The sequence below is a fragment of the Arachis ipaensis genome, chromosome B4 (genome assembly GCF_059453495.1).
Source record: "Arachis ipaensis isolate K30076 ecotype BB chromosome B4, ASM5945349v1, whole genome shotgun sequence".
NCBI lineage: Eukaryota > Viridiplantae > Streptophyta > Magnoliopsida > Fabales > Fabaceae > Arachis > Arachis ipaensis.
This window is the reverse complement of record NC_142439.1, coordinates 44489777-44510562: the sequence shown is the minus strand read 5'-3', so window position 1 is coordinate 44510562 and position 20786 is coordinate 44489777. Positions and strand designations below refer to the sequence as shown.

Genomic DNA, 20786 nt, shown 5'->3' with positions numbered 1-20786 from the left:
GCTATGGCATCTGATCTTCAGCAACTACATTATGCCGAGTACTCACGAGACTGAGATACCAGCCGCTATTTGATGGAGGGCAAGGACCTGTACCTGCCACGCTTTATCCGGCACTACATGGCTAGGGTCCACGTCCGCGGCACTCTCCTCTTTCCCTATCTGGTTACACAGCTGGGCCGTCGAGCTGACGTGCCATGGGAAGATGCTGATGAGAGGCCACCTGCTGCAGAGTGCAAGAAGCTTATCCCACACAGCAGGAACTTTCTGGTCTTGGGCTACAGACCTCCATTCCTGACTGCCACTGCTGTTGATACAGCTACACCATCTGCCGGTCCCTCTTCCTCCACTGCTGCACCATCCACCCCTGCCACCACCACTGCACCTCCACCTGCCACAGAGCCTGTCTATCATCTGGTGCACCACTTGTTTCGACGACTTGACCAGATGGAGCGTCGCAACAAGCGACGCTATGAGCACCTGAAGCTGATGATACGATCCAGTGACATCCCCTCCGAGCCTGACACACCATCCGAGGCATCTGAGGAGGAGGCGGATGCGCCCGAGGCAGAGACCCATCCCCAGGCAGACACCGAGCAGGCGGCCCCACAGACAGAGGTTCCACATCAGATTGAGGCTGCAGACCCTGAGATCCCCATTCAGACAACCCCTCCTCTACAGCAGCCAGACCCCCAGCCAGCCACCACAAAGACACCAGCTACCATCCCTTCCAGTGATGACATCCCTTCACACCCTGCTTGAGTGAGCATCTGGGACGATGCTTCATTTTAAGTGTGGGGAGGTCGCCATCTCTGGCGTATTATTTTGGTGAACCACTACAGACTCTTTTTCTTTTATTTTGGATATTTTTCTGTATTTTTTTCTTTATTTTTATTTTTATTTTCTGAGTACTTATACATTGCTTTTTTGTATTTTTACTCTATTTCTGCATCTTGCACTTTAGTTCATGTCTTAGTTATTTAGTTTAGTTTGCAATTCTAACTTATTAGTGGATTATTCAGTATAGTTTACCCTTTTTATCATAAGATAGCTTAGTTTAAATTGAAAATATAAAAAGAAAGTAAGCTAGGAACTTGAATATAACAGATTTAAATCCATAAACCTTGTATATATAGCATTACATCATGTAGTTAAGTTAACAACACTTCATCAAGGAGAAACACTAGAACTTTAAAGCCATTCAATATAATTTTTACATTGAGAATAATGAGAATTTTTAACTAAACCTGCATGACATACATAAGTGATAAATAATTTTTGAGCTAGAGAACACATAGCCTGTGAGTTTTGAGCTTAATTGTATGGTTACATTCAAACCATAATTTTTATTTCTATGTGTTCCGCCCTTCTTTTATATTCTGGTATTCTTTACTTTGTTTTAATCTATATGTCCAATTATAGAATATAGAATATAGAATATAGATACATACCAAAAGAATGATTGAGGCCATTATTTGATTTTGCTCACTTATCCCAAAAATAACCTACCTTTCACATCACCCTTATTAGCCCCCTTGAGCCTTTAAACCCCTTTTATTCTATTTAGCCACACTACTAGCCTTAAGCAGAAAAACAAAATAAAATCCCAAGTTGAATCCTTGGTTAGCTTAGGATAGAAAATTATGAATAGTTTAAAATGCGGGAAACCTATTGGGAACATGGATGATAAGAACAAAAGGTAGAAAAATTGAAAAGAATAAAATAACTCAAAATAAGAAATTTTGGGAAGCATGCTCATGAGAAATCAAAGTGATTAAATAACCATGTGCATTAAAAAAAAGTTATTTTTCAGTATTTAATAAAGGGAATACAAAAAGAATTCCCCAAATGCAAAAATAAAAGAAATGCACATGGAATAAGAATAAAAATTGAAACATGAGCATGTAACATCAAGTGGGAAAATATGGGAAAATAGGTAAAGAAGTTTTGTTTTACTAAGTATGTATGTTAGGTGAGATCTTAGTCTAATTAAGGATTCACTTATTAGCTCACTTAGCCTTATACATATATCTTTACCTCTACCTTGGCCCCATTACAACCTTAATTAAAGACCTCATGATTTTTGGTATGATTGTATTCTATAATTGTTGATTGGTTAGATGAAGAACAAAGTTATAGAAAGGAAGAATAAAAAGAGGAATAGAGTGATTAACCCAATAAACACTGAGTGACTAGAGAGTAAACACAAATCCAGTGAGGGTTCAATAGCTCATTAACATTTATCTCTGTTTGAATTATCTAATTGTCTTGCAAGTTCATAAAATGCTTTTTCTCCCATCTCAATTGTAAAAGTGCTTATTGATTATCTAAGGTTTGGCTATATATACATATATGACTCCTTGAGAATGTGAATTAATTTAACTACCTGTAAGCTTTATATATGAGTGAATAAATTAGAATTGCATGATGCATCATTCATTTAGGTAGCCGTATTTAGATTAGATTGCATTGCATGACATTCCATCACTTTAACCTTACTTATTACCTTGGATTTAGCATGAGGACATGCTATTGTTTAAGTGTGGGGAGGTTGATAAACCCATATTTTATGATGTATTTTGTGCTTAGTTTGAGTGATTTATTCAATCCTTCACCCACTAATTCATGTTAATTGCATGGTTTTACTTTCCCTTCCTTATTATGTGATGTATGTGAAAAACATGTTTCCTATGCTTTTAAATTAATTATTTTAATTACCTTTATTTCCATTCGATGCCGTGATTAGTGTGTTGAGTAGTTTCAGATCTTCTAAGGCAGGAATGACTCAAAGGATGGAAAGGAAACATACAAAAATGAAAGGAAAGCATAAAATGGAGTACTTGAAGAAACTGGCATCCACGCGATCGCATGGACGACGCGATCGCGTGCCAAGCGTGAAGAAGCAGCGACGCAGCCGCATGACTGACGCGACCGCGTGGCAAGGAAAAGCTCTTAACGACGCGACCGCGTGACCCACGCGGATGCGTGACAGAGGCCACACACCAGAAATTGCATAAAACGCTCATAGCGAATTCTGAAGCCCTTTTTTGCCCAAATCCAAGTCCAGAAGGCATAGACCAGAGGTTATGACGTGAAGGGATGCATCCATTCAGAGGAGAGCTCGCCACTTTAGTTACTTTCCATGTTTTAGATCTAGTTTTGAGAGAGGTTCTCTCCTCTCTCTCTTAGGATTAGGATTTAGGACTTCTCTTAGTTCTAGGAGTAACTCTCAATCCCAGGTTCTTTATTTTTATTTATTCTTCCAATTTAGTTTATGAACTCTTCATGTTAGATTACAATTTCACTTATTAATGTTATTTGAGGCATTTCAATTCATGATTGGCTTCTTTAATTTATGTTATTGTTGCTTTACATCTGAAGGTATTTTTATTCCAGCAAATTTACTCTTTCCTCTTTTGGTTTTGGTTAAGAAAGCAGTAACTCAGGAGTTATCTTATCTCAACATAATTGATAACTGTTATCTTTGCTAATTGAATTGAACTTCAATAATCCCAACCTTTTCTTAGGAAATAAATAGGATTCGAAGATCAAGCTAATTAGTCCCTTGACTTTCCTTTGCTTTAGTAAAGGTTGACTAAGTGGAATTAAGATTCGACTTTCATTGTTGTTGATAAGAATAGCTAAGCCTGGACTTCCAATTTCTCATACCTTGCCGAAAGTTTGCTTTACAGATATTTATTTATTTTAATTGCCATTTAATTTACTCGCCATTAAGTTACTTGTTCCTCATTCTTGAAACCCCAATTTACAATCTCTATAATCAATAATAAGAACATACTTCCCTGCAGTTCCTTGAGAAGACGATCCGAGGTTTAAATACTTCGGTTATCAATTTTTAAGGAGTTTGTTACTTGTGACAACCAAAACGTTTGTAAGAAAGGTTGATTGCTTGGTTTAGTAACTATACTTGCAACGAGTATTTACCATAACTTCTATACCATCAATCTTCCGCTCTTTCAGGGCTTTAACTCTTGCTTTGGCGCCTCCTCTGTCTTGTCTTCCAAAGAGATTTCAGCTACATGTTATTCTTTGACATCTTGATCCTCTTCTATCTTTTCTTCTTGTTCCTCAAGAATGCTTGTTTCAAGCACTCCCTCCACCAAGTCTTCTACTATTTCCACTCTTATGTGCTTTTCTTTCTCAGGGGGATATTGCATTGCCTTAAATATATTGATGATCATTTGCTCATCATGCACCCTGACGATCATTTCACCTTTCTCCACATCAATGATGGCCCTTGCAGTAGCTAAGAAAGGTCACCCTAAGATAATTGAGTTGTGTCCCTCTTCTTCCATGTCTAAGATGACAAAGTCGGCCGGGAAGATGAATTCCCCAACCTTCACCAATAAGTTCTCCACAACCCCATTGGGTATCTTGAGTGATCTATCCGCCATTTGAAGTGACATTCTGGTGGGTTTAACTTCCTCTATTGCAAGCTTTTTCATCATTGAGAGAAGCATCAAATTGATGCTAACACCTAAGTCACAGATAGCCCTTTCTAAAGTCATGTTGCCTATGGTGCATGATATGATGAAGCTCCCTGGGTCTTTGAGTTTTGGTAGAATGCCTCTTTGAATTACTGCATTGCACTCTTGAGTTAAGATCACGGTCTCTTTTTCATTCCAGCTTTTATTCTTGTTAATGAGTTCTTTGAAGAATTTTGCATACAATGGCTTTTGCTCCAAAGCCTCAGCAAGTGGGAGGTTAATTTCCAGCATCTTGAAAACCTCTAGGAACTTGGGAAATTACTGGTCCTTGACCTCCTTTTTCAACCTCTGAGGATATGGCAGAGGTGGAATATATGGCTTCACCTCCATTTTTTTCTCCTGTAATTGCTCTTCTACAACTTGCTTTCCTTTCATTAGTGCTTGTCATTCCTCCTCCTTCTTGGAACTTTCTTGATCATTCTTGTTCTCTTCTGCTTGTTTCTTGTCAGCACCTTTGTCATTTCCCATAATCTTTCCACTCCTTAGTTGCACAGCTTTACATTCCTCCCTTGGATTAGGGATTGTATCACATTAGTTGGCCGTTCGGCTTGTCTGGCCAATTGCCCCACTTGTCTTTCAAGATTCCTCATCGTGGCCTCTTGTCGCTCTTATCCTTTGATTAGAATTTCTTGCCCTTTGGCTAGACTTTGTGTAGTCTGAGCAAGTGCTTGTAATGTTGCTTCAAGTGTTGAGATCCTGGTTTCATGATGGTCAATGATTGGTATGTTGGAGCATGATTGTTGTTGCTGAAAGTTATTTGGGCTGTTGAAGTGGTTATTTTGTGAGTTAAATGGTGGGGTAGATAAAGTTATTTTGGTGAATTTGTGAGTTGTTGTGGGGTTGCTGATATGAGTTTTGTGGTTTTTTGTATTGGTTAGTGTTATTGGATGAATGATTTTGGTTGTTTGTATTGCAGGAGTTGTAGGAATTGTGGTTCTTCTGCCATAAATTCTGATTGTCACCCCACCTCAAGTTGGAATGATTCCTCCATGATAAATTGTATGTATCACCATGGAAGTCATTCCGAGAGGAGCTTGAGGTGTTATGCATGTACTGAACTTGCTCTGGTTGCTGCTCATAGTTGCATTTCTTAAAAAGCTTCTTCACTTTGGCTCCATCCATTTGAAGGTTGACCTACTGTGTTTACTGCGGCGACTTGAAGTCCATCAATTCTTTTTGCCATCATCTCCATTTGCTGTTGGATTTGTTGGTGCATCAACTTGTTTTGTGCCAATATCGTGTTTACACCTTCAAGCTCCAACACACCTTTCTTTGGAGCTGGTTGGTGTTGCCTTTGATGAGCATAAAAGTATTGATTATTGGTCACAGTGTCTATGAGATTCTGAGCTTCTTCAGCTGTCTTCATTAGCTGTAGTGAACCTCCTACAGAGTAATCTAGGGACTCTTGAGTTTTTAGAGTCAAGCCCTCATAGAAATTCTGAAGTTTGTCCTATTCACTAAACATTTCAGGTGGATATTTCCTAATCAGAGCTTTGTATCTCTCCCATACCTCATAAAGTGATTCTCCATCCAATTGAGTGAATGTTGGCACTTCTATCTTCGATCTTATAATTCTCTGAGGTGGGTAGACCTTGGCTTGGAATGTGTTCACCAGATCATCCCAAGTGTTGATATTTTCCATGGGGAATGTCTCCAGCCATTGAGACGCCTTATCCCTCAAAGAGAATGGAAACAATAGTAACTTATAGATATCTGGATGCACACTATTTGTCTAGACTGTTTCACGTATCCTCAGGAAGACAGATAAGTGTTGATTCGTGTCTTCAAGAGGACCCCCTCCATAAGAACAATTGTTTTGCACCAAAGTGATCAGTTGAGGCTTCAAATCAAAGTTATTTGCATGAACATTAGGAGTGAGTATACTGCTCCCACATTTTCTTGGATTGGGAAAGGTGTAAGAGGCTGGAACTATTCTTGGAGGTTGGCCATTGTTGTTGGCCACCTCCTCTGGTGGATTAGGGAAGTTACCCTCCATCTCTTGATCTTCCTCTTCTGATTCTTCTTCTCCAATCACTCCCTTCCCTCTTGCTTCTCTTCTCAATCTAATGAGGGTTCTCTCTAGTTAAGAATCAAAAGAAGTGGATGCACCTCTTCTTCCTCCTGGCATACAACACAAACAAACAAAAAAAAAAAGACAAAAGTAGAACACTCTATTGCTAGATTAAGGTTAAAATTAGTAGAAACCAAATTTTGAATAGTTAGTGTGCTTAACAAAAACAAAGAAAAATGCTTAATCTAGATTATTACCTACTTAATCATTGTCAATCTAAATCAATCCCCGGCAATGGCGGCAAAAACTTGATGAGGGAAAATTGATTCTACACAAACTAACCAGCAAGTGTATCGGGTCGCATTAAGAAGTAAAACTCACGAAAGTGAGGTCGATCCCACAGGGATTGATGGATCAAGCAACTTTAGTATGGTTATGAATTTAGTTAAGCTAATATTGACGATTTGAGTGAACTTGGATTGAGAGAAAGTAATTTGCAAGAAATATAAAGTGCACAATATAAAGAACTTGGAAAGTAAATGGCAAGAAGTTTAAATAACTGAAACTTAGAGTGCAAGAAATTAAAAGGAGTGAATCTTAAATTGCAAAGAATGTAAATAACTGAATCTTAAAGTGCAGGAAAGTAAAAGTGCAGAAACTTAAATGGCAAGGAAACTTAAATTCCGTGAATTATAAGGGAATTGGGTGCTGGGAATCAAAATAGAAATAGACAATATAAATTGCAGTGAAATAAGAGTGATCTAAGTTGAAAAAATTCAAAGAAAGTAATTCATCAGGGATTGGAGATATCATAATCCATCATGAACCAATTAAGTCTCAACTCCTTTCTCAATCATATGAGTAGATCTATGGCAGATTAAAATTGATTGGATCCCAATTCCTTGGCAATATAATCTCTCTAATTACAATCAATCTTGCCACTTCCTTGATCTAATTGTCATGAGAAGAGGTTAAGTGCATTTCTCTCATCTATAAGCCATACTAACTCTCAGGATCTCAATTCCTCTCGAATAGTGTTGATCAAGAGAGTAGTAAAGGATAGAGTTCCAATTCTAATGTAAGTAATTTCCCTTCCGAGGCTCACACCCACATTCAATTGAATTAAACCCCCCTTCCGGGGTGAGTAATTCACAATCAAAATAGAAGATATCCTATAGCTACACAAATGAATTGAGAAGAAGAAGAATTTCATTGATTCATTGGAATTACAATAAAGCCCCTCTCCCTAATGAATTTGGGAGTTAGTTCATCATGGCTCTAATACAAAACAGAAAAGAAAAAAAAAAAGCAGATCATGAAGAACAGAAGGAAAATTAAAATGGAATTCAGTGTCGAGTTTCATGATCTACTAGCCAGCTCCTTTCTAAATCAAATTCTTCTCTATTTATACACTTTCTAATTCATTCTTCAAGTGCTTGGATTAGAATTTTTGGCCTTTGGTTCATGCTGGTCAGAATGGGCCTTTAGTTGGTAGGTGGGGATGCTTCCCATGAGAACGTAGTGCTTTTAAAAGTAACGTAGCGTTCGTTCATCGACGCGTACGCGTCTCCTACGCGGGCATGTCCTTGCTTGTTCATACTTATCACGCGTACGCGTGGTGCACACCCACGCGTCCTTTAGTAGCGCTCTCCTTGAGAACGTAGCACTTGCCTTAAGAACGCTGTACCACACGTACGCGTCTTCCACGCGTACGTGTGGATACCAAAATGCCACTTTCACGCTGCCGCTCCATCCACGCGTTTGCGTGATCCTCCACTATTGCCACACTAACGCGTACGCGTCACAGACGCATACGCGTCGATAGCCAAGGTTGATGAAGAGCGTAGATCACACCTGCGCGTACGCGTGGATCTTCCAGAATGCTTGTTCTATGCGTGCGCATCTTGTACGCGTGCATGTCGCTGAAGAGCGTAGCGTTCTTTGAAAGTGAGCGTCGCGCCAAGGTTTATGCTGTAGGGGAACGTAGCGTTCTCCAAATGAACGTAGCGTTCCTCTGCCCTGCTTCTTTCCTTGCATCTTTTCATCTGTCATTGATGAGGGCAAATCGATTCCACACAAACTCACCGGCAAGTGTATCGGGTCGCATCAGGTAGTAAAACTCACAAAAGTGTGGTCAATCCCATAGGGATTGATGGATTGAGCAATTTTAGTTGGGTGATAAATTTAGTTAAGCAGACAGTTGATGATTTGAATGAAATTTGATCAAACATAAAGTAAATTGCAAGAAAGCTAAAATGTAGAATGTAAACTGACAGAAGAGTAAATTGCAGGAAGCTAAATGGTTAAAACTTAAAGTGCAAGAAATTAAAAGTGCTGAAACTTAAATTGCAAGAAAGGTAAATAACTGAATCTTAAAGTGAAAGAAATTTAAATTGCAGAATCTAAATAGCCAGGAAACTTAAATTGCATGAATAATAAAGGGATTTGGGTGCTGCGAATCAAAACAGAATGTAGACTGTAGTAAATCAGAGAACTCTAAGGTGAAGAAAATTCAAATAAAGTGATTCATCAGGGATTGGAGATACTGTAGTCCTTCATGAATCAAATTGATCTCATCTCCTTTCTCAATCATTTGGTAGATCTTTGACGGATTGAAATTGATTGGATCCTAATTTCTTGGCAATCCAATCTCTTTAATCACAATCAATCTTGCCAATTCCTTGATCTAATTGTCATGAGAAGAGGTTAAGTGCATATCTCTCATCCATAAGCCACACTAACTCTTAGGATCTCAATTCCTCCCGAATAGTGTTGATCAAGAGAGTAGTGAAGGATAGAGCTCCAATTCTAATGCAAGTGATTCCCTTTCTGAGGCTCACACAAGCATTCACTGAATTAAACCCCTTCCGGAGTGAATAACTCAAAATCAAAACAGAAGATACCCAATAGCTACACAATTGAATTTAGAAGAAGAATTTCATAGATTCATTGGAATTACAATAGAGCTCCTCCCCCTAATGAAATTGGGGTTTAGTTCATCATTGCTCTAGTACCAAAAATAGGAAAAAAAATTTCAGAAGAGGAAGAACAGAAAAAAATAGAAAACAAATAAAATCCGATCTCAGAATTCTAAAAAGAAGAACTAAAAGGAAAATTAAAAAAGAAGGTAAAAGAGGTCCTATTGAAATCAAATTGTCTCCTATTTATACACTTTCAATTTAGTCATCAAGTACTTGGAGTGGGCTTTTTGGCCTTTGATGAAGTGGATCAGAGATGGGTACTTGGTTGCAGCTTCCAGGGGAATGTAGCGTTCTGAAAGAGAGCGCAACGTTCATTCACCGACCCGTACGCGTCTACTGCACGTGCGCGTCCCTGGTCGCTGAATGCTCATCACACATACGCGTGGTTCACACCCATGCATCCCTTTGCATTTTTGCACATCAACGTGTACGCGTCACATACGCGTACGCGTCATTACCATCTTCAGCCTCCATCATGCTTGCGCGCACCATTCACGCGTGCACGTCCCTAATAGCGTTCGTTAAATGAGCGCTACGTTTGCGCCATAAACCCTCCCCATGCGTGCGCGTCCTCTGCGCGTGCGCGTGGGTGGCAAAATGTCAATTCCAATATTCCACGCCACCCATGTGTTTGCGTGCTTCATCCCAGATGCTCTATCGATGCGTGCACGTCATATACGCGTGCGCGTCGATTGCAAAACTTCAATTCCAAATTTAAATTTTGTCGCAGGCGCTCACTTAGGTAACGTAGTGCTCTCTTTGCAAATGAGCACCAATTACATCCACGCGTACGCATCATGCACGCGTACGCGTGGCTCTTCAAAAATCCTTGCCCGACGCGTAAGCGTCTTGTACGCATGCGCGTCGCTAGAGAGCGTAGCGTTCTTTATTTTAGCGCAGCGTTACTCTGCACTGCCCCTCTCTCTCTTCATTTTTTCACCTGAAATCAACCAAACATGCAATCAAAGTCTCACCAAAATTATATGGTTTTGCATCATTCATAATAATCACTTAATTCTTGCATAAATCCCAAGATTTTGTATAAAATTAATGATGTTTGATTGAATCAAGATAGACATGAAATTCCACTCCAATCACTTACTTATTGTGCAAAAAAGTGCATAAAACCTAATGAAAACAAATGAAAATTTCTAGTAAAACTAGCATAAGATGACTTGTCATCACATCAATCAAACACATGCAATCAAAGCCTTGCCAAAATCATAAGATTTTCATCATTTTATAATAATCAAATAAATCTTGCATAAATCTCATGATACTGCATATAATTATCAATGTTTGATTGAATCAAGATAGGCATGAAATTCCAATCCAATCACTTACTTATTGCTTAAGAAAGTGCATGAAACCTAATGAAAACAAGTAAAAATGCTAGTAAAACTAGTCTAAGATTACTTGTCATCACCTGCCATAGAAGAAGATCAGTCACAAGCAAAGAAGATAGTAGTACCAGAGTTACTTCAAAAAGACAAAGCAACTCCGACTCTCAACTGAATTCCCATCATATAATTCCTATTTGTGCATAATCCAATTGGTTTTACCCGTTTTGCTTTCACAGTTTCATGATCATCTTATTTCACAACATAAAACCTTCTGATTCTGCCTGACTAAGACCTGCAAGGCAAACACAAGCATGCTTCAAGCCACAATCCTCGTGGGATCAACCCTGAGTCGCTCAGGTATTACTTGGACGACCCAGTGCACTTGCTCGTACTGCTGCTGTACCGAAAGTATGGGGGATTGCATACGCACGCATCATTCATCACAATGAAGATTGAATATACATTTTAGAGATAGATCTGACACGGATTGAAGAAGAACAAATAGTACTTTTATTAATTCATAGGACTCAGCAGGGCTCCTCCCCTTAACCTAGGAGGTTTAGAAACTCATACTTAAAATAAAAAACAAAGTAAACACGTGAATATGCTCTCCTAAATTGGAGAGTCTGTAAAAAGTGACTCCAATGGTGTGAATTACATAAACAAAATCCCTAAATACTAAATTAATGACTAGTAAGGGTAAAACAGTTTATTTAGTGCTAAAATCCACTTCTGAGGCCCACTTGGTGAGTGTTTGGGCTGAGATTTAATGAGATCCACATGCTATGAGGTATCTGAGGCGTGGAATGCCAGCTAGGGGGTCTTCTCTGGGCCTTTGACGTTGGGCTCTGCTCTTTGGGTGCTGGACGCCTGGAAGGGGTAGGAAGCTGGCGTTGGATGCCAGTTTTGGGCCTTCTAATCCGAAGCAAAGCATGAACTATTATATATTGCTAGAAAGCTCTAGAAGTAATATTTCCAAATCCGTTGGGAGCGCTTCATTTGAACTTTTGTAGCTCCAGAAAAGCTCTTCCGAATGTAGGCAGGTCAGATCCAGACAGCATCTGCAGTGCTTTCTCTGTCTTTGAATCAAACCTCTGCTCTAGCTCCTCAATTTCAGCCAGAAAATACCTGAAAGTGCCCAAAAACACAAAAACTCATAGTAGAATCCAAAAATGTGAATTTAACACTAAAACCTATTAAAACTTAATAAAAACTACTAAAAACTATATGAAAGTGATGTCAAAAGTGTATAAAGTATCCGCTCATCACAACACCAAACTTAAATTGTTGCTTGTCCCCAAGCATCTAAAAACACAGTAGGATAAAAAAAAATTAAGATACAATAAATTTCTAAGTTTCAAATGAAGCTTAGTTAAAATCATATGAGCGGGACTTAGTAGCTTTTTGCTTCTGGATTGTTTTGGCATCTCACTATCCATTGAAACTCAGAGATGTTGGCATCTTTAGGAACATAAAATCCAGATGATATTATTGACTTTTCTTGTTAAGCTTATTTTGATCCTTGAACACAGCTTTCTGAGTCTTGGCCGTGACCTTAAGCACTCTGTTTTCCAGTATTACCACCGGATACATTCATGCCACAAACACTTTAACTGGGTGAACCTTTTCAGATTGTGACTCAGCATTGCTAGAGTCCTCAGTCAGAGGTTGATGCTACGATTTTAAGAAATTGCACGATCGGCAAAAATTCCTTCCGGCAAGTGCACCGGTTATCGTCAAGTAAAAACTCACAATAGAGTGAGGTCGAATCCCACAAGGATTGGTTGAGTGAGCAATTCGGATTAGAAGTGTGTTCTAGTTGAGCGGAATCAAGATTTAGATGAGAATTGCGGAATGTAAAATTGCATGAATTAAAGAGCGAGAAGCTAAATTGCTGAAATTAAAAAGGGATCGGGGTGATTGCATGAATTTAATTGCAGAATGTAAAGAGAAGTGATAGATCAGAAATGGGGAATTCATTGGGTTTCAGGAGATATTGAGATCTCCGAATCAAACATTTTTTTTTATCCCTTCCTCAACCAATGCATTCATTGAATTTTGCTTGGCAATCTTATATGATTGGATCCCAATCCCTTGGCTCACCAATTCTCTCTAAAAACAAACAAATTCCCAATCCCTTGGTTTAAATGTTCATAAGAAGAGATGATGCTCGATCACTGACTATACCACACAGTTTCATGAACCACAATTTGGTAGGATTACATGTCACAATATCCATCCAAACCCCAATCCACTTCACTGTGAGAAAGCTTCTCTAGCATGAATCCTCCATTCCTTTCCCAAGGTTCCGAAGGATTCCAATTATGGATAGTTTCTTTCCCAAGACAACTAACCAATGGAATTAGATCGAGAAGCTTTCTAACAAAATTCAAGAGAAAAGATTGAAGAAGAAGATAAAAACTATTATTGATTCATTGAATTACAATAGAGCTCCCTAACCCAATGAAAGGGGGTTTAGTGAGTCATAGCTCTGAATTCAATTACAAAAAGTATGAAAACTAGAAAAAGTGATCCCCCAAATTCCCCCAAGTGTCAACCAACTTAAATTCTATCCTATTTATACACTTTCTAAATTGAGCTTCTGTTGTGTTTCTTGGGCTTTGAGGCCTTTCCCTGATTTCCTTTTGCTTTGGGTTTATGATCCATAATCCTGATGAGGCTGCTGATCCAATTCTGTAACATTCATTGAGCCAACTTAGTGATAATCAAGTAATGACACATGACTCAACAATTTGAAATTCCAGACTCATCAATTCTTCAGGCCCAATCCCATAAACCATGATATTCAATTGGGTTTCATACCAGAGTACGTTGAAGTTAATGTTTGTGCTCAAATGCTAACTTAAATGCAATATCTTTGGCCCAGAAACCTTTTCAATTAGTGGCGTTTAAGTTGCAGTTTAAGCTTAAACTGCAACTTAAACGTTGGACACTCCTGGAGGTGGTATAATTCAAGCACGTTTAAGCTTCAGTTTAAGGTTAAACTGAAGCTTAAATGTGGAAATGGAAGAAGGCAAGTCTGGAGTGTGGAGTTGTCGAACACGTTTAAGCTTCAGTTTAAGGTTAAACTGAAGCTTAAACGTGGAAATGGAAGAAGGCAAGTCTGGAGTGTGGATTGTCGAACACGTTTAAGCTTCAGTTTAAGGTTAAACTGAAGCTTAAACGTGGAAATGAAGAAAGCAACCCTGGAGGAGAATGGTCGAACACGTTTAAGCTCCAGTTTAAGCTTAAACTGGAGCTTAAACGTGGAAATGCCTCCCTGGTGCATTTCTCATTTTTGGCGTTTAACTTCCAGTTTAAGGTTAAACTGGAGGTTAAACGCCACTTTCAGCTTTTCCTCAGCTTTCATGATTTTGGCGTTTAAGCTCCAGTTTAAGCTTAAACTGGAGCTTAAACGCCACTGATAGTTCCCAGCATTATATGGCTTGGTAGTTTGAGTTCCAGTTTAAGCTTAAACTGGAACTTAAACTCCACATGTGATATTCAAGCTTCCTTTATTGATTTTGTTGCTTCCTTGCCTAGCCTCTTCTTCCCTGAAATCATCCAAACAACTGCATCAAAGTCTTGCAAAATTTCATGAGAAATCTTCCATTCATAGCATTCAAGTAATATAACTAAAAACTCATGGAATTTGCATCAAAATCATACTGTTTGGATGGTTCATTGCTTTGTTATTCATTTAACCATTCTTGGTTACTTTAAGCTCAAGAAAATGCATAAAACAACTAAAACTAACAGAAAAATGCTAGTGAAACTAGCCTAAGATGCCTTGGCATCACAACACCAAACTTAATGCTTGCTTGTCCCTAAGCAAGTCCTGAGTTATTTGAGAGGAATGTATGAAACAGAAAGCAATTACATTGGCTATATTAGCAAGCATTTGAAGTTCATCAAAAGGGTTTTATGCAGAAAGTTGCAGCATCACTTTTTCATTCTTATCAGGTAATATTATCACTTTTTCATTGCATCCATCAAACACTGCTATGGCCTCTTGTTATTCTTATGTCCTTGGCTCTTTTCTCTTCTTTGTTTTTCTTTTCTTTTTCTTAGAGCTCCTTTGCTCCTTGTTTGCTTAGTGTCATGTGTTGCACAAGCCTTTGGCATTTTCTTTTTCTTATCAGTGCACTACACATATCCACTACAGGCATTTTAGTTCACATTTCTTCTTGAGACATTGGTGCCCAGCACCTCTTTGTGTGACTAAATGTTTTGTATTTAGGTTGCTCTTGATAATGGACTTTTGGTTGATAATCCCGGGTTAGTTAACCCAAGTTACCAAGTGTTGAAACACTCCTCAGAACCTATTCATCCAAGCATATCCTTAATACATAAACACCACAGGCATTTGTCTCAGAAGTTCAAACCATTGGTGCCTAGCTTATTTTCTCAAATTTTTTTTTCTCTTTTTTTTTTTTTTTTTTGGTTGCCCTTTTTCAGTGGCTTTTTCTTCTTCTTTTTCTTTCTTTTTCATGGCCAAAGACATTTATTCATCAAGATCCATAGACAGTATTCAAACTTCTACACAAAAATGATAATTCTACACTCAATTTCCAGTGATCTGACTAAACAATCAAGCATGCATACCACCACTTAATTCTACTTGATTTGTCACTAATTGAGCCAAGCTACTTTTGTTCAAACTTTTCTTTTATTTTTGGAAACAGAACAAGCATGGCAAGCATTTGTTTAAGAAGGTGAAGTTATATCCAAACATCTAGGCATTCACTTTATTCAAAGCAGTAAACAGACAAACATACTAGAAATTTCACATAAAACTTAAATGACTTAAAATGAAAGAAAGCTCATAAAGACACTTCACAAACTATTATTTGATTATTAAGGAACAAGACCACCTCTCATTTGTTATTTGGTTCTTCTTGACTCTTGGGGTCCTGTTTCTTCTTGCTTCTTGTCTCTCTTTGACCACTTGTACTTCCTTTGTCTTTTTCATCCATTCTTATCCTTCCTTTTGTACCTGCACAAACAAACAACTTTGATATCATTTTTTTCGGTCCATGTGAATAATGAATAGTACTTGTACATGTTTTTCCTTCTTTTTGAATTGTAAATCAATGATTGACTTCCTGAGCTTATAGCCGTGACTCTTGTATTTATGCACACTTATTACTGGACACCAAACTTAGTGTTTGGTAATGTCTCCTGATGACATGAAATCCATGTTGGTTGTCCTTAATGAATGTGCATAATTCTAATAAATCATAGTCACTTTGGCTCTTTGATCCTAAACAATTTTACTACCTAAAGTAATTGAAATCAAAGTATTAAAACATGCAAATGGTATACTTGTCCTGAATTTCTAAATCCAGAGGAACTTCTTGCTTTTCATTAACTGTGTTCAAAGAGGAACACCAAACTTAATGTTTGGTTGTGCACTTTGAATGAAAGATTGAATACAATTTGAATAAAATTTGGGGTGCCTTCAGGCACACCAAACTTAGAGACCAATTGTATTTTACATGCAATGTTTAGTGCACTCTTTCAACAGTTGTCCTGAGGATTCAAGTTCATGCATAAGAAACCATGCTTTATTAGATGCAAAGCAAAACAATAAAGAGTAAGGATACTAAAACATGGGTTGCCTCCCATGAAGCGCTTCTTTAACGTCACTAGCTTGACGGTTGCCCCTTGTTAGGGTGGATTGTAGTGCTTGATGTCCTCTCCTCTCACTATGAAAACGTCCCCATTTGATTCCTTCATGATTTCCAAATGTTCCATAGAAAGAACTTTCCTGATTGTGAACACTTGAGGGAGCTGGGAAGGAATGGTTTTGAGGCCAGGTGGGATTGGCAGATAATGACTTGATATCACTTTATCTCCCGGAGAGAAACCTTCAGTGGGAATTTTCTTGTTTCTCCACCCTCTTGGCAATTTCTTTACAATTCTTCCCTTTCTCTTGAGGATTTCTTCATTGACCCTTATGCCAGGAGGATCCTTCTGATCTGTTTCTATTGATTCTTGTGGCTTTAACTCTTGCAATTCTTGTTTGCCTTCCAAGGACTGTTTCAGAGTTTCAGCTGCTGGATTGCTTTCCTCCAAACACAGATGGCTACTATCATCCTTAGGCTTTTCAGGTTCTGGTTCAGGCTCAGATCCAGGTTTGAAAACATTGAAAATGAGCTGTTCATCATGTATTCTCAAAATTAGCTCTCCTTGTTCTACGTCTATGAGCGCTCTAGCAGTGGCTAGAAATGGCCTTCCCAGAATGATAGGGTGTAGGTAGCTTTCCTCCATGTCCAAAATGACAAAGTCTGTGGGGAAGAAATAATTTCCCACTTTCACCAGCACATTCTCAACTACCCCTTCAGCTTGCTTCTGAGTTTTGTCAGCCAGTTGTATGATTACATCAGTGGATCTCACCTCATTCAGTTGTAGCCTCTTCATAAGAGTCAGAGGCATCACATTTATGCTAGCTCCTAGATCACAGAATCCTCTGTCAATTTTTGTTTCCCCTATGATGCAGGGGATATGAAAACTTCCTGGGTCTGTTTTCCTAGAGACTATGTCCTTCTTGACGAGGGCACTGCATTCTTTGTTCATTATTACAGTTTTTCCTCCCTTCAAAACTCTTTTCTTGCTCAGCAATTCCTTTAAATACTTGATATGTGTAGGCATCTGCTGGAGAATCTCAAGAAAGGGAATATTGATATGGAGAGACTTAAATGTCTCTAAAAACCTTGAATAGGTTTTCCCTTTTTCACCTCCTCCTAACCTCTGAGGAAATGGTGCTTTTGGTTGGTATGTTTCCAGCATGCCTTTTTGCAGTTCCTTGGCTTGCTCAGTTTCACTTTCCTGCTTAGCTTCTTCCACACCTTCCTTCAAGATTTCTGGCTCCTGTTCTGAGGGTCTGATTCCTTCTTCTTCTGAGACTTCCTTCAATATGGTGATGGCCTTGCATTCTTCCCATCTCACTCCCTTTTATTCCCCTTTAGGATTCTTTTCTGTGTCACTAGGGAACACTGCAGTTGACTTGGGGGCCTGTTGAGATAGCTCTCCTACTTGAGACTCCATCCTCTTGAGTTTTTCACCATGGTTCCTTAAGGTAGATCTCACATCATCCCTAAAGCTTTTCAACTCACTTATGTCCTGACCCATGTTTGCCAGCATTCCTTCTATCCTGTTTAATTGATCTTGAAATTGTTGGTTCGGATTAGGTTGGGTAGGTTGATTATTTTGGCCATGATATGATGGTTGGGAGTAAGTGTTTTGTGTGGCTTGGTATGATCTTTGGTTGGAGTTTTGGTATGTGGACTTGTTATGTTGGTTTTGCTGGTTTCCCCACCCAAAGTTTGAGTGGTTTTTCCAGCCTGAGTTGTAAGTGTTGGAATGTGGATCATATGGTTGCCTTTGTTGATTTCCTATATAATTGGCCTCTTCCCAATCACCTCCTTCAGTGCTTACTTCCTCTTGATCTTGTGTGTGTATTGCAGCCACTTGCTTTGTTTCTAATTTCCTGGTGAGCTCTGCTAGTTGCTTGGCAAACACCTTGTTTTGGGCTAAAATTGTATCAACATGGTTCAGCTCCATGACTCCCTTAGTGTTGTGTCTCTCTGAAGCATAGTAGTACTCATTCTCAGCCACTGTCTCAATCACTTCAATGGCTTCTTCCACAGTCTTTTTCCTGTTCAATGAACCTCCTGATGAATGGTCTACAGCCTTCCTTGATTCATAAGAAAGTCCATCATAGAAAATATGCAATTGCACCCAGTCATGGAACATGTCTGGTGGGCATTTCCTTGTCAAATCCTTGAATCTCTCCCATGCCTCGTAGAGAGTTTCACCATCTTGTTGTCTAAAAGTCTGAACCTCAGATCGAAGCCTATTGACCTTTTGTGGGGGGTAGAAATGTGCCAGAAACTTGCTTTCCACCTCATCCCAGGTTGTTAGGCTCCCCCTTGGGAATGATTCCAGCCACTTAGCTGCCTTGTCCCTAAGTGAAAATGGGAACAAGAGCAGTTTATAGGTATCTTCCTGGACTCCATTGGACTTCACAGTGTCGCAAATTCTCAAGAATTTTGTGAGATGTTGGTTTGGATCTTCATTAGCACTCCCACCAAATGAACAATGATCCTCCACAAGTGATATTAGCTGTGGTTTGAGTTCAAAATTGTTGGCCTGAATGGGTGGTTTCTGAATGCTGCTACCATAATTCCCAGAGGTTGGGTTTATGTATGAACCAAGAACCCTCCTCTCGGGAATGGCATTGTTTCCATCAGCTCTCTCATGGTTGTGAACTTCTCTATCCATGTTGAGATCTAGAGCTTCCTCAAAATTGTCCTCAGATTCTCCTTCAGATTCTTCTTCTCCCAGTACTCTCTTCCCTCTTGCTTCCCTTCTAAGTTTATGAAGGGTCCTCTCTGGTTCGGTATAATGAGGAGTTGATGTTTCTCCTCTCCGACCTGTCATACAAAAACACAGCACAGGCAACAAACAAGTGAAATACTCTTGGTTAATGGAAGAGTATGGTTAGAGCAGTTGAGGAATTAATTCAAATAGTTAGTGAGTCAGTGAGTTAGTTGCTTGAATTTAAAGGCATAAAGAAAGAAAGCATGTAACAGAGTGCAGAAATTAAAATTCAACAAGTAACTTGAACTGAATTAACAAAGCAAGAAAAATGCTCAATCTAGTTAACTTCCAATTTGAGAATTGTCAATCGAAAACTAATCCCCGGCAACGGCGCCATAAACTTGATGCTACGATTTTAAGAAATTGCACGATCGGCAAAAATTCCTTCCGGCAAGTGCACCGGTTATCGTCAAGTAAAAACTCACAATAGAGTGAGGTCGAATCCCACAAGGATTGGTTGAGTGAGCAATTCGGATTAGAAGTGTGTTCTAGTTGAGCGGAATCAAGATTTAGATGAGAATTGCGGAATGTAAAATTGCATGAATTAAAGAGCGAGAAGCTAAATTGCTGAAATTAAAAAGGGATCGGGGTGATTGCATGAATTTAATTGCAGAATGTAAAGAGAAGTGATAGATCAGAAATGGGGAATTCATTGGGTTTCAGGAGATATTGAGATCTCCGAATCAAACATTTTTTTTATCCCTTCCTCAACCAATGCATTCATTGAATTTTGCTTGGCAATCTTATATGATTGGATCCCAATCCCTTGGCTCACCAATTCTCTCTAAAAACAAACAAATTCCCAATCCCTTGGTTTAAATGTTCATAAGAAGAGATGATGCTCGATCACTGATTATACCACACAGTTTCATGAACCACAATTTGGTAGGATTACATGTCACAATATCCATCCAAACCCCAATCCACTTCACTGTGAGAAAGCTTCTCTAGCATGAATCCTCCATTCCTTTCCCAAGGTTCCGAAGGATTCCAATTATGGATAGTTTCTTTCCCAAGACAACTAACCAATGGAATTAGATCGAGAAGCTTTCTAACAAAATTCAAGAGAAAAGATTGAAGAAGAAGATAAAAACTATTATTGATTCATTGAATTACAATAGAGCTCCCTAACCCAATGAAAGGGGGTTTAGTGAGTCATAGCTCTGAATTCAATTACAAAAAGTATGAAAACTAGAAAAAGTGATCCCCCAAATTCCCCCAAGTGTCAACCAACTTAAATTCTATCCTATTTATACACTTTCTAAATTGAGCTTCTGTTGTGTTTCTTGGGCTTTGAGGCCTTTCCCTGATTTCCTTTTGCTTTGGGTTTATGATCCATAATCCTGATGAGGCTGCTGATCCAATTCTGTAACATTCATTGAGCCAACTTAGTGATAATCAAGTAATGACACATGACTCAACAATTTGAAATTCCAGACTCATCAATTCTTCAGGCCCAATCCCATAAACCATGATATTCAATTGGGTTTCATACCAGAGTACGTTGAAGTTAATGTTTGTGCTCAAATGCTAATTTAAACTGCAATATCTTTGGCCTATA

The 20786-nt window shown here is 38.8% G+C and overlaps 1 non-coding gene across 1 annotated transcript; it reads left to right on the top strand.

Moving 5' to 3' along the window:
• The first annotated feature begins 18596 nt into the window (after window positions 1-18596).
• On the top strand, window positions 18597-18700 carry LOC148567374 (small nucleolar RNA R71). Its single transcript, XR_015881447.1, has one exon. It is a non-coding gene; the product is annotated as a small nucleolar RNA R71 (small nucleolar RNA).
• The last annotated feature ends 2086 nt before the right edge of the window (window positions 18701-20786 follow it).